Source organism: Apium graveolens, chromosome 3, assembly GCF_009905375.1.
Source record: "Apium graveolens cultivar Ventura chromosome 3, ASM990537v1, whole genome shotgun sequence".
Taxonomy (NCBI): Eukaryota; Viridiplantae; Streptophyta; class Magnoliopsida; order Apiales; family Apiaceae; genus Apium; species Apium graveolens.
In genome coordinates, this window is record NC_133649.1 from 34,877,734 (window position 1) to 34,889,833 (window position 12,100).

Genomic DNA, 12,100 nt, shown 5'->3' on the forward strand with positions numbered 1-12,100 from the left:
TCTTCACTGAGGCATGATCATATTAATGAACTTCTTTCAGTGACCTGTAGACAGACTTCAGGCTTTCTTCTAGTCTTCTGATTCTTTGTATTTGACTTGTTTTCATTCTTCCTGATTTCTTGTACAGACGTAGTATTATTAACCTGTCATGTTCTAGTGTTGTTATCGTGTTGAGTTATCACGTAACTGTTCATACAGCTAAGCAGTCTCACCAACACTTCTCCTGTGAGTAGCCTTTTGCAACCAACCTAGTTTTGTTTCTAGTTACAATCCCATTTTCACCCATTTTATTCCTGAACACCCACTTTGTTCCAATTACACTCATGTTCTTTGGTACATGAACCAATTCCTAAACTTTTTTTCTTTTAAACTGATTTAGCTCCTCTTGCATAGCAGATATCCAATTAGGATAAAGTAGAGCTTCCTCAGTTTTCTTAGGCTCAATTTATGAAAGAAAGTATGCATGTAGACATTCATTAGCAGATGCACTTCTAGTCCTTACTCCAACATTAGGATCACCAATTATTGCTTCTCTTGTGTGACTCATATCCCATTTCCTGGTGTGAGTTTGTTGACTTGAATTTTCTGCATTTTCTTCATCATTGACATGGCTTGCAGAACTTTCACCTCTTTCTCCCCCTGAGTTTGTGTTATCAAATTCAGGTGATTGAGATGCACTTCCATTTTCATGATTCACTTGTTCAATTGACTTTTCTTCCATTTTATTGCTTGTGTTGACTTCAACTTCATCTTCAGAATCACAATCAATATTGAGTTTTTTAAATTTAAGGTCCTCAGCTTCATTTTCATCAAGGCATTCCAAGCCTGGATAGTTGTCATCATCCAAAGTCACATCTGTACTTTCCATAATTTTTTTTTGTTCAAGCACACAGACTTTGTAGGCAGTTCTCTCCAATGAATATCCCAGAAAAATTGCTTCAAAAACCTTAGAGTCAAATTTTTCCACATATTCGGAGTTGTCTTTCAAAACATAACACTTGCTTCCAAACACATGAAAATGCTTCACAATAGGCTTCCTTTTAGATAAGATTGAGTAGGGTGATTTGCCAAGATTCTTGTTAATAAGATATATGTTTTGAATATAACATGGAGTGTTGACAACTTCTTCCCAAAAACTTGTTGGAAATTTAGCATCCTGCAATATTGTTCTAGCAGCCTCTACTAGTGTTCTATTCTTTCTCTCAACTACCCCATTTTGCTGAGGTGTTCTAGCAGCTGAGAATTCTTTAACAATGCCCTTGTTTTTGAAGAATTCAGTTAAACTTGCATTTCTGAATTATGTGTCATTGTCACTCCTTAATCTTTTCACACAATTATGATCTTCAGTCTGCTTCTCAATCTTCTTGATGTGTTCAATTATGATGTGTGGAGTTTCATCCTTATAATGCATAAATTCTACTCATGTGTATCTATCTTGAGTAGTTATCCACCATCACAAGTGCATATTTCTTCCTTGAAATTGATAAGACATTAACTGGTCCAAATAAATCCATGTGAATAAGTTGCAAAGGTACACTTATGGAATTCACAGTTTTACTCTTGTGACTTGATTTCTCCATTTTTCCTTTTTAACAAGCCTCACATACCTAATTTTGAGCAAACTCCGGATTTGGCATGTCTCTCACTAACTCCTTTTTAACCAGTGTATTGATTGCCTTGTAATTCAGTGAGAGAGCTTTTTATGCCACATCTTGCTTTGTTTTTCAGATGCCTTGGTGTAGAAGCAACAAATTCCATCCTCATTTGTTGAGTCCAGGTCTGCAACAAATAAGCTTCCATTCCTTGCTCCTTTCAAAGCAGTTTCATCAGTATTTTTGCTGATAATTAGGCATTTTCCTTTGTCAAATAAAACATTGAATCCTCTATCTGTGAATTGGATGACACTCAGAAGATTCACCTCAAGACCAACTATCAATGCTACATCTTCTATGCCAACATTTCCAGAAATTATCTTGCCATATCCCATTGTGAAACCTTGTTGTTGTCTCTAAAAGTCACTAATTGGTCAGCCATCTCCTCAAATTATGATAGCAGGGCCATATCACCTGTCATATGTCTTGATAATCCACTATTTATGATCCATATGACCTTCTTCACTTTGCCCTGCATACAATGAGGATTAATTGTGTTTAGCAACTCAAGCAGTGTTGGGTAGTTTCTTCTTGTTAACAGATTTGGTAGAAGTAGAATTCAATGATTCAGAAAGAATAGAATTCATTGATTGATGTGCATTTTCCTTTTTAGATGAGGACTCAATATTGACTTCCTTAATATCTATTCTCAGCTTGTTGCAACTTTTCATTACTTTCATGTTGCAAGGTATGCAATCAAACTTGTCACATAATGAGTAGGGATCATAAGCTTTTGCTTCATTATACTTGCATGCTCCCACTCCTGGCTTGCTAACAACTTTTTGCAAAGGTGAGTTATATGATTAACAGAGCCACACTTTGACACTGTTTCCTGGGAGCATCTGCAACAAATGCAAATTTATTTCTTTTGTTTATTCTAACCTTCCCATTTATGTTTTTCTTCTTCTTTCCTGCATTCTCAGTCTTTACTTCCTTGATTAGTTTCTTGGGAGTTTGATTCACCATGGGCTCTTCTCAGCTTTAGGAGTTGGAGTTGTTTTTGTACATTTCTTCTCATTATCCTCATCAACAAGCTCTTGCTTTATCACCAACTCAACTTCACTAAAATTTGCTTCACATGCCTTGAACAAAGGTGCATACACTTTCCTCAGCATAACTGGGACATATTCATCTATAATTGTTTTGCTTCTGTCACCTTCAACCTTTTTGTTGTTGTTCAATGCATCATAATCCAAGACAATAGCTATGTTTTCACATGGCTTGTTCTTCTCATGGTACTGACCAACTAGCCGAGATGCGGCATTCCTGAATGACTTCAGTTTCACCTCATTATTCTCTATCCTTTCTCTTAACACAACTTCTATTTCACTAGCACTTTTCAGCTTGTTCTTTAGATATTCATTCTCTTGCTTGACTGTCTTAAGCTCCACAACAGTAGCTCAAACTTGTGTTTCTCACACTCAAGCTTCTCATTAGTTTTTGATAACCTACTGACCTCCTCAGTAGCTTCTACCATGCTAGTATGAATATGGAACATTTTTATGCTCATCTTTTCAACAGTCTCCTTATACTGACTTTCATTTAAATCAATAGTGGTAAGAGTTGGTACCTGTGTTTTTTATGAGGATGACTCTCCTTGCTCCAAGGCCATGAGTGCCTAGTTTCCTACTTCCTCATCATCATCATTATCTGAATCATCCCAACTCTTTCCTTCTGCAATATAAGCTTTACCCTGTTACTTTCTTAGAAGAGCCTCATACTTTGCCTCTAATTCAAGATAGGCCTTGTCCTTTTTCACTTTCTTTGGCTTTCTACATTCTGTGGCAAAGTGGCCCAATTCATCATAATTGAAACATCTAATTTTTGATCTGTCAACGGATCCAGTCTTATAGCCACTATTACCACCAGAGTTGTGACATAGTTTTTCCTTTTCAGCTGCTATCCTTGTTGAATGTATGTCCTTTGTTCTTGAAGAACTTTGGCTTCCTCACTCTAATATTAAAGAATTTTCGTACTAGGTAAGCCATGGATTGATCCAACTTATCCAATTCATCCAAGGATAGAACTCATCTTCTTCAAGTTCAAGAATAACTTGCTTCTGTGGTTCCTTATTCTTTTGCTCATTACTTGAAACAACTGGAGTTTGGATTTCTAGTTCATTATCAGATGACTGGATGTCATTAACAAATAGTGCACTTGATCCATCAACAATGTGCCCTTGACAAGCTCTTAAAGATTTTCTTTTGATCATTTCCGGTTCATAGGTTTTTAGAATACCATACAAAACCTCCAGTGTCATTTTGCTCAAGTCTCTCCCTTTTCTTATAGCTGAAATCTTCTATTCTAGATGGTCAGGAAGGGTGAGCAAAAACTTCAAGTTAACCTCCTCAGCTTCATAGTATTTGTCATGAAGCTGCAAGTCATTAATTAACTTATTTAATCTTTCAAAAACATCAGTTATGCTCTCCTTTGGTTTAGCTATAAAACCCTCATACTGAGATACCAAGATCCTTCTTTGATTTGACCTAACTTCCTCTGTTCCCTCACATAGAATTTCCATTTTCTCCCAAATCTGTTTGGTTGTGTCATAGTTGATAATGTTATTATACATTACATTGTCAAGTGATTCTATCAGAATTAGTTGCAAGCCACTATCCAGATAGACTTTTCTCCTTTTCAATCTCAGAGTAATTTGAGAGATCCTTAGGAACATAATGAGCTGGGATGACCATGTCTCCATCTGTAGATTTCTCAACTCTTTCCATGGAAGTCAAAGAGCCATTCTTGAGAATCTGAACATATAATGGGTTGGCCATATTTATGAACATCGACTTCTTCTTTTTCCATAATGCATAGTTCACTTTGTCAAAGGCTGGTATCTTGATATTGCTTAGCTTCTGTGTATTTGATAAGTGGTATTTTATACCACTTAGAACGTCTTATAATGGCTTGAATTGATATCTTAAAATTGAGTATTTTGTGTATTTGATGCATTTTTCTAGTGTTTGTGCATTTCAGAGTATTAATTACATTTCGGGAGAGAATTCATCAATAATAAGCCTTGGCATGTGTTTAGTATTGTAAGTGGGAAGATAGGAGTAGATTGCAGCGAAGAAACGGGAGAAAAATAGTGCAGATTCCGGAAGGGATCTGAGCGCCCGCTTAGCTCTGCTGAGCGACCGCTCAGGAAGCTGAGCGCCCGCTTAGGAATGCTGAGCGGCCGCTCAGGGACGGGAAATCAGAATTAATATTTTAGACTCCTGGTTCTGTTTAACTTCCAACTTCCGAGTTAGATGGGTTTTATGGGACTCCTATATAAGAAGATTTCAGAGACGTTTCACAAAGGTTGGATCGTAGTATTAATCGAATAGTGAGGAGATAAGGAAGAAGACCGTTTTAGCACACCGCAACGAAGAGGAAACATATTTTCTTGTGATTCTTTATTTCGTTGTAACGTTGGATGCTAGTTTTCTTTACTTTGAACCTATTTACTCTTGTGACGTACTCTGGTTTAATATAAGTAGTTTTAGTTATTATTCTTGTGTGTTATTATCATGTTTTCATATGAACCCATGATGACGATAAGTGCTATCATGGGCTAATCGTGATCATGGGGTCGTAACGGATTTGCTATGGAATTCTTTAGTTAGTTGTTTAATACCTTAGTGTGTGATGATTGTATGATATCTAGTATTGGTTGTGCGTATTCGTCTTATGTGCGTCTTGAACATATAAGATAGGGTGTTAATCTCTTGTGAAGCGACGGTGGATCTTGAGATTTAGAACTTGCCATGCTAGCATAGGTTCATATAAGAGTATGCAAGATTAGTGGGTAACTCTAACCGTTTTATTCGTCCTGTGTAATCAAAAGGAATAAGTTGTGCTTAAATCGTTATGTTGTCAATTTCTGTAGACATATAGGGACTTGACATAATTGATGCCTATTCAACTTCTATCTTAATTGTGGATGCTTGATAGAATGGTATTAGTACAATGAAAGTTGGCTTTTATCAGTTTCGTGTTGTTCGATTAATATCATCACTGTTGCATGCTAAGGGTAATAATAATGATTATTGAAGGAAGTAGTAATAAAGTTGTGATCTCATGAGTGTTTTAATATTATTAATTCAAGTGTTAATTAAGTGCTTAATTCTCGTAGTTAATTGTAGTTAATAATTAGTTAATCAAATCTAAGTGTTATTGTCTTAACATTGAGAAGTAATCATACATTGGTGAGTGAGTTTAATTGAACATAATTAGTTTGAGTCTCTGTGGGAACGAACTAGAAAGTATTCTATATTACTTGCGAACGCATATACTTGTGTGAATATTAGCGCGTGTTTTTGCCCTAACAAGTTTTTGGCGCCACTGTCGGGGACTCGGCATTTTTGTTTAGTTTATGTATTTACCATCATTGGTCATTAGGATTCAGTGATTAAGACGTGTTACTTATTGTTTCCGGTTGTATTTCAGGTACTTTAGCGAACGTTTATGTAAACACGTTCTCGTACTCGCAAGAGGACTTTAGATACGGCTGAGGAGACAGATGAAGTTCTTGATATTCCGGAGAAGATAGATTTTGAAGATTCGGATTCAGGAAGTGAGCAGAAAGAGCCAGTAATCATGGGTGATCGTATTGTTCTGGCAGATCCAGCTCTTATGGACTTTCTCGGCCCAAAATTGATGATATTCAGTCTAGCATTCTTCATACGGCTATTCAAGCTAACACCTTTGAAATCAAGCCGGGCACTATTCAAATGGTGCAGAATTCTATTTCTTTTGGAGGTGCTGCGACTGAAGACCCCAACATGCACATAAGGAATTTTGTCGAGATCTGCAGTACTTTCAAATATAATGGTGTGACTGATGAGGCTATCAAGCTGAGGCTTTTCCCATTCTCACTGAGGGATAAAGCTAAGGACTGGTTACATTCTGAACCAGCTGGGTCTATCACTACTTGGCAAGATCTTGCGCAAAAGTTTCTGGTGAAGTTTTATCCAATGGCGAAGACTGCTGCTATGAGGAGTGCTCTTACTCAGTTTGCGCAGTAACCTACAGAATCTATGTGCGAAGCTTGGGAGCGCTACAAGGAGATGTTGAGAAAGTGTCCACATCATGGAATGCCTGATTGGATGGTGATCACTGGTTTCTATGATGGTTTGGGGGCCCAATCTTGGCCCATGCTCGATGCAGCAGCTGGAGGTGCCTTGTGGGCCAAAAGCTATACGGAGGCTTATAATCTTATTGAGACTATGGCTGCAAATGAGCATCAAAACCCAACTCAAAGGATGATGTCTCAGAAGGTAACAGGTATTCTGGAAGTTGATGCAGCTACAGCTATTACAGCGCAGCTCCAAGTGCTATCTATAAAGGTCGATTCTCTAGCCACCTATGGAGTCAATCAGATAGCTATGGTCTGTGAGCTTTGTGTAGGGTCTCATGCTACGGATCAGTGTTCTCTTGTTAATGAATTTGTTCAGTATGTGAACAATTATCAGTGTCCGCAGTAGCCTGTACCAGCTACTTATCATCCTAACAATATAAATCATCCAAACTTCAGCTAGAGTAATAGTCAAAATGCTATTCAGCAACCATATCAGCAAGGCGTAAGTAAACAGTTCAATCCACCTGGATTCCAGCAACCACATCATTATGCTCAAAGGCAATCATATCCTCAACAAGGAAGTGCGGCTCCACCCTCTAGTGCTGATTTTGAGGAACTTAAGCTGTTGTGCAAAAGTCAGGCGGTCTCTATCAAGACCTTGGAAAATCAAATTGGTTAAATAGCCAATGCAGTGCTTAATCGTCAACCTGGCATACTTCCCAGTAATACTGAAGTGCCAGGCAGGAAGGAAGCTAAAGAGCAAGTCAAGGCTATTACCTTAAGGTCTAGAAAAGTTGTTGATGCTGAAAAAGCAAAAGAAAGAGAAGCTGAAGTTGGTGATGAAGAAGCTAAGCAAAAGGAGAAAGCGGCGGAACCAAGGAAGACTACTGTTGAACACACTCTGCCTAAGGGTAATACAGGGGAGAAACAGCTCTATCCTCCACCACCTTTCCCTAAGAGATTGCAACAACAAAAGCTGGATAAGCAGTTCGGTAAGTTTCGGGAGGTGTTCAAGAAACTTCACATCAATATACCTTTCGCTGAGGCTCTGGAGCAAATGCCTAGTTATGCGAAATTTATGAAGAGTATTCTTTCAAGGAAGGTGAAACTGGATGACCTTAAGACCGTTGCTTTAACGGAAGAATGCAGTGTTGTGCTGCAACAAAAGTTACCTCCAAAGCTTAAAGATCCAGGTAGCTTCACCATTCCTTGCACCATTGGCAAGTTATCTTTTGACAAGTGCCTTTGTGATTTGGGAGCAAGCATCAATCTGATATCGTTGTCGATCTTTAAAAAGTTGGAATTTGCCTGATCCAAAGCCCACCTACATGTCTCTACAATTGGCTGATCGTTCTATTACATACCCACGAGGCATAGTGGAGGATGTGCTAGTAAAGGTGGATAAGCTCTTCTTTCCTGTAGACTTTGTTATTCTGGATTTCGAGGAAGATAAGAAGATTCCCATAATCTTGGGGAGACCTTTCTTGGCTACAGGTCATACCTTGATAGATGTGCAGAAAGGTGAACTTACTATGCGGGTGCAGGATCAGGATGTGACATTCAATGTATTCAAAGTGATGAAATTCCCTACAGAAGATGAGAAGTGCTTAAAAGTGGATTTATTTGATTCTGCGGTTACTTCAGAACTTGATCATATGCTAATGTCTGATGCATTAGAGAAAGCCTTAGTGGGGGATTTTGACAGTGATGATGAGGACGGCAATGAGCAACTACAATATCTAAATGCTTCTTCTTGGAGACAAAAACTAGACATGCCATTTGAATCTCTTGGTACTTCTGACCTCAAAAATGCTGAAGGAAAGCTCAAACCATCTATTGAGGAATCACCTATCTTAGAGATTAAACCATTGCCTGGATACTTGAGGTATGCCTTTTTAGGTGATGCATCTACTTTACCTGTTATTATTGCATCTGACCTTTCAGGTAGTGAGGAGGACAAGCTCTTAAGGATCTTGAGAGAATTCAAATCGGCTATCGGATGGACTATAGCAGACATCAAAGGGATCAGCCCTTCATATTGCATGCATAAAATTCTGCTAGAGGAGGGTAGTAAGCCGACTGTTGAGCAACAGCGCAGACTTAATCCTATCATGAAAGAAGTGGTGAAAAAAGAAATTCTGAGCTGGATGTAGGAATCATTTATGCTATTTCTGACAGTTCTTGGGTGAGCCCCGTGTAATGTATACCTAAGAAAGGAGGTATTACTGTGGTAGCAAATGAGAAGAACGAGCTCATCCCCACTCGAACAGTCACAGGATGGAGGGTATGCATGGACTACAGAAAGTTGAACAAGGCCACGAGGAAGAATCACTTCCCTCTTCCGTTTATTGATCAAATGCTTGACAGGTTGGCCGGTCACGAGTATTATTGTCTTCTGGATGGTTACTCGGGGTATAATCAGATATGTATTACACCAGAGGATCAAGAAAAGACTACCTTCACTTGTCCATTCGGCAGGTTTGCTTTTCGCAGAGTTTCGTTTGACTTATGTAGCGCACCAGCCACTTTTCAGAGATGTATGATGGCTATATTCTCTGATAGAAATAATATCAAGGTGCTCATGGACGACTTCTCCGTCTTTGGACATTCGTATGATGAATGTTTGAATAATCTTCGTGCAGTACTCAAAAGGTGTGTGGAAATTAATTTGGTGCTTAATTGGGAAAAATGTCACTTATGGTGCGTGAAGGCATTATTCTTGGGCATAAGGTCTCTAGCAAGGGTCTTGAGGTGGACAAAGCCAAGGTGGGAGTCATTGAAAATCTTTCATCACCTATTTCTGTGAAAGGAATCGGTAGTTTTCTTGGTCATGCGGGTTTTTATCGGCGTTTCATCAAAGACTTTTCAAAAATATCTAAGTCGTTGTGCAATTTGCTCGAGAAGGATGTGCCTTTCAAATTTGATGATGAATGCTTAACGACATTTGAGACTCTCAAGAAGAGTTTGATAACTGTACCAGTTATTACAGCACCTGATTAGACAAAGCCTTTTGAGATGATGTGTGATGTGAGTGATTATGCGGTGGGCGCAGTTCTTGGGCAGCGCAAGAATAATCTATTTCATGTGATCTACTATGATAGAAAGACCTTAAATGGAGCTCAAATGAACTATACCACTACTGAGAAGGAGCTCTTGGCTATAGTCTTTGATTTCAAAAAAATTCGATCTTATTTGCTTGGGACAAAGGTGACAGTGTTCACTGATCATGCGGTCATTCGCTATTTGGTTTCCAAGAAGGATTCGAAGCCTAGACTCATTCGTTGGGTGCTCTTGCTACAGCAATTTGAATTAGAGATCAAGGATCGAAAAGGTACTGAGAATCAAGTAGCTGACCATCTCTCTAGATTGGAGAATCCCGAGTCTACTTCACAGGATAAGACATTGATCAACGAATCTTTTCCGGATGAGCAGTTGTTCACAGTTCAGGAGGAAGAGCCATGGTTCGCAGATATTATGAATTATCTTGTCAGCAATATAATGCCTCCTAATTTGACCACAGCTCAAAAGAAGAAGTTTCTGCAAGAAGTGAAGTGGTATATGTGGGATGAACCGTATTTATTTAGACAGGGAGCTGACCAGATCATCAGGAGATGTATCCTATTATGTGAGACGGAGGGGATATTACGAGACTGCCACTCCAAAGTTTATGGTGGAAACTATGGTGGTGAGAAGACGGTAGCTCGTAATCTGCAAGCAGGTTTTTTCTGGCCTACTTTGTTTAAGGATGCTCATCAGTTCGTTTTAAGGTGTGATCGTTGCCAAATAGTGGGGAATCTTACGAGAAAGGATGAGATGTCGTTAAATGTGATGCTTGAAGTCGAGGTCTTTGATGTTTGGGGAATAGATTTTATGGGGCCTTTTGTCTCGTCCTGCAATAATCAGTACATCTTGCTGGCAGTCGATTATGTCTCAAAATGGGTAGAAGTCAAAGCTCTGCCGACGAATGATGCAAAGGTAGTGTTGAACTTTCTTCATTAGCAGATTTTCACAAGGTTTGGAACGCCACGAGTAATCATAAGTGATGAAGGGTCGCATTTCTGCAACCGTAAGTTCACTTCTATGATGCAGCGCTACAATGTGAATTATCGTGTTGCTACTGCCTATGATCCACAAATGAATGGTCAAGCGGAAGTGTCTAATAGAGAAATTAAGCGCATTTTAGAGAAGGTTGTTTGTCCGTCTAGAAAGGATTGGTCTTTAAAGCTCGATGAAGCTGTTTGGGCTTACAGAACAACATATAAGACTCCACTTGGGATGTCCCCGTTTCAACTTGTGTATGGTAAGTGATGTCATTTACCTGCGGAGCTTGAGCATAAGGCCTATTGGGCATTGAAGAAGTTGAACCTGGATCTAGATGCAGCTGGAAAGAAGCGAATGTTACAGCTAAATAAACTTGATGAATTTCGACTCCAAGCGTACGAGAACAACAAAATGTACAAGAGAAAAGTGAAAAGGTGGCACGACATGAAGTTACATCCTAAGTTATTTATGTCGGGACAACAAGTTCTTTTATTCAACTCTCGTCTCCGACTTTTTCCTGGGAAGTTGAAATCAAGGTGGTCTGGACCTTTTATTGTCAAAACTGTGTTTCCACATGGAGCGGTGGAGATTTTTGAGAATGATCCGGACCAAGCATTCAAGGTTAATGGTCAGCATTTGAAGCATTACTATGGGGACACGGCAAACCGGGAAGTGGTTAGTGCCGTTTTATTGTCAACTTGATTAAGGTACGCTACGTCAAGCTAATGACGAAAAAGAAGCGCTTCTTGGGAGGCAACCCATGATTTGTTGTTACAGGAACCCTTAGAAGTTAGTAACCTATCCAAAACCACAAAAAAACCAGAAAAACAGGGCAAGAAAAAAAAAATTCCAGAAGACCCCTGAGTGCCTGCTCAGCTCTGCTGAGCGCCCGCTCAGCTGAGCTGAGCGCCCGCTCAGCTGAGCTGAGCGCCCGCTCAGCTGAGCTGAGCGCCCGCTCAGCTGAGCAGAGCGACCGCTCAGGGCCCGACTGGAAGAAATTTTTTTAAGTCCCATAAAAATCCAAAAAAAATCTGAAAAATAAAAAATAAAACACAGCCCCATTACCCACGACCTATTTCCCCATTATCCCATATTTTTAACCCTCAACCCCACTCCTAATCAAATTTTACCCTAATCTATACCCTATATACATACACCTATTCCATATACTCCCCATTCACTTTCAAACCTTAAACTCTCTCATATATTTAAAAACACAAATCTTAAACACTTCTTCTCAGTCTCGATGGCACCCAAGAGATTCAGGACTATTGATAGCAGCAGCACTGCCCGTACTGCTGATTCTTCGAGGGATACTGTTGCGAGGCCTCGGTTGTTTGAT

The 12,100-nt window shown here is 39.3% G+C and overlaps 1 non-coding gene across 1 annotated transcript; it reads right to left on the reverse strand.

Moving 5' to 3' along the window:
* Positions 1-6,628: 6,628 nt before the first annotated feature.
* On the reverse strand, positions 6,629-6,735 carry LOC141715924 (small nucleolar RNA R71). Its single transcript, XR_012572666.1, has one exon. It is a non-coding gene; the product is annotated as a small nucleolar RNA R71 (small nucleolar RNA).
* Between the last annotated feature and the right edge of the window lie 5,365 nt (positions 6,736-12,100).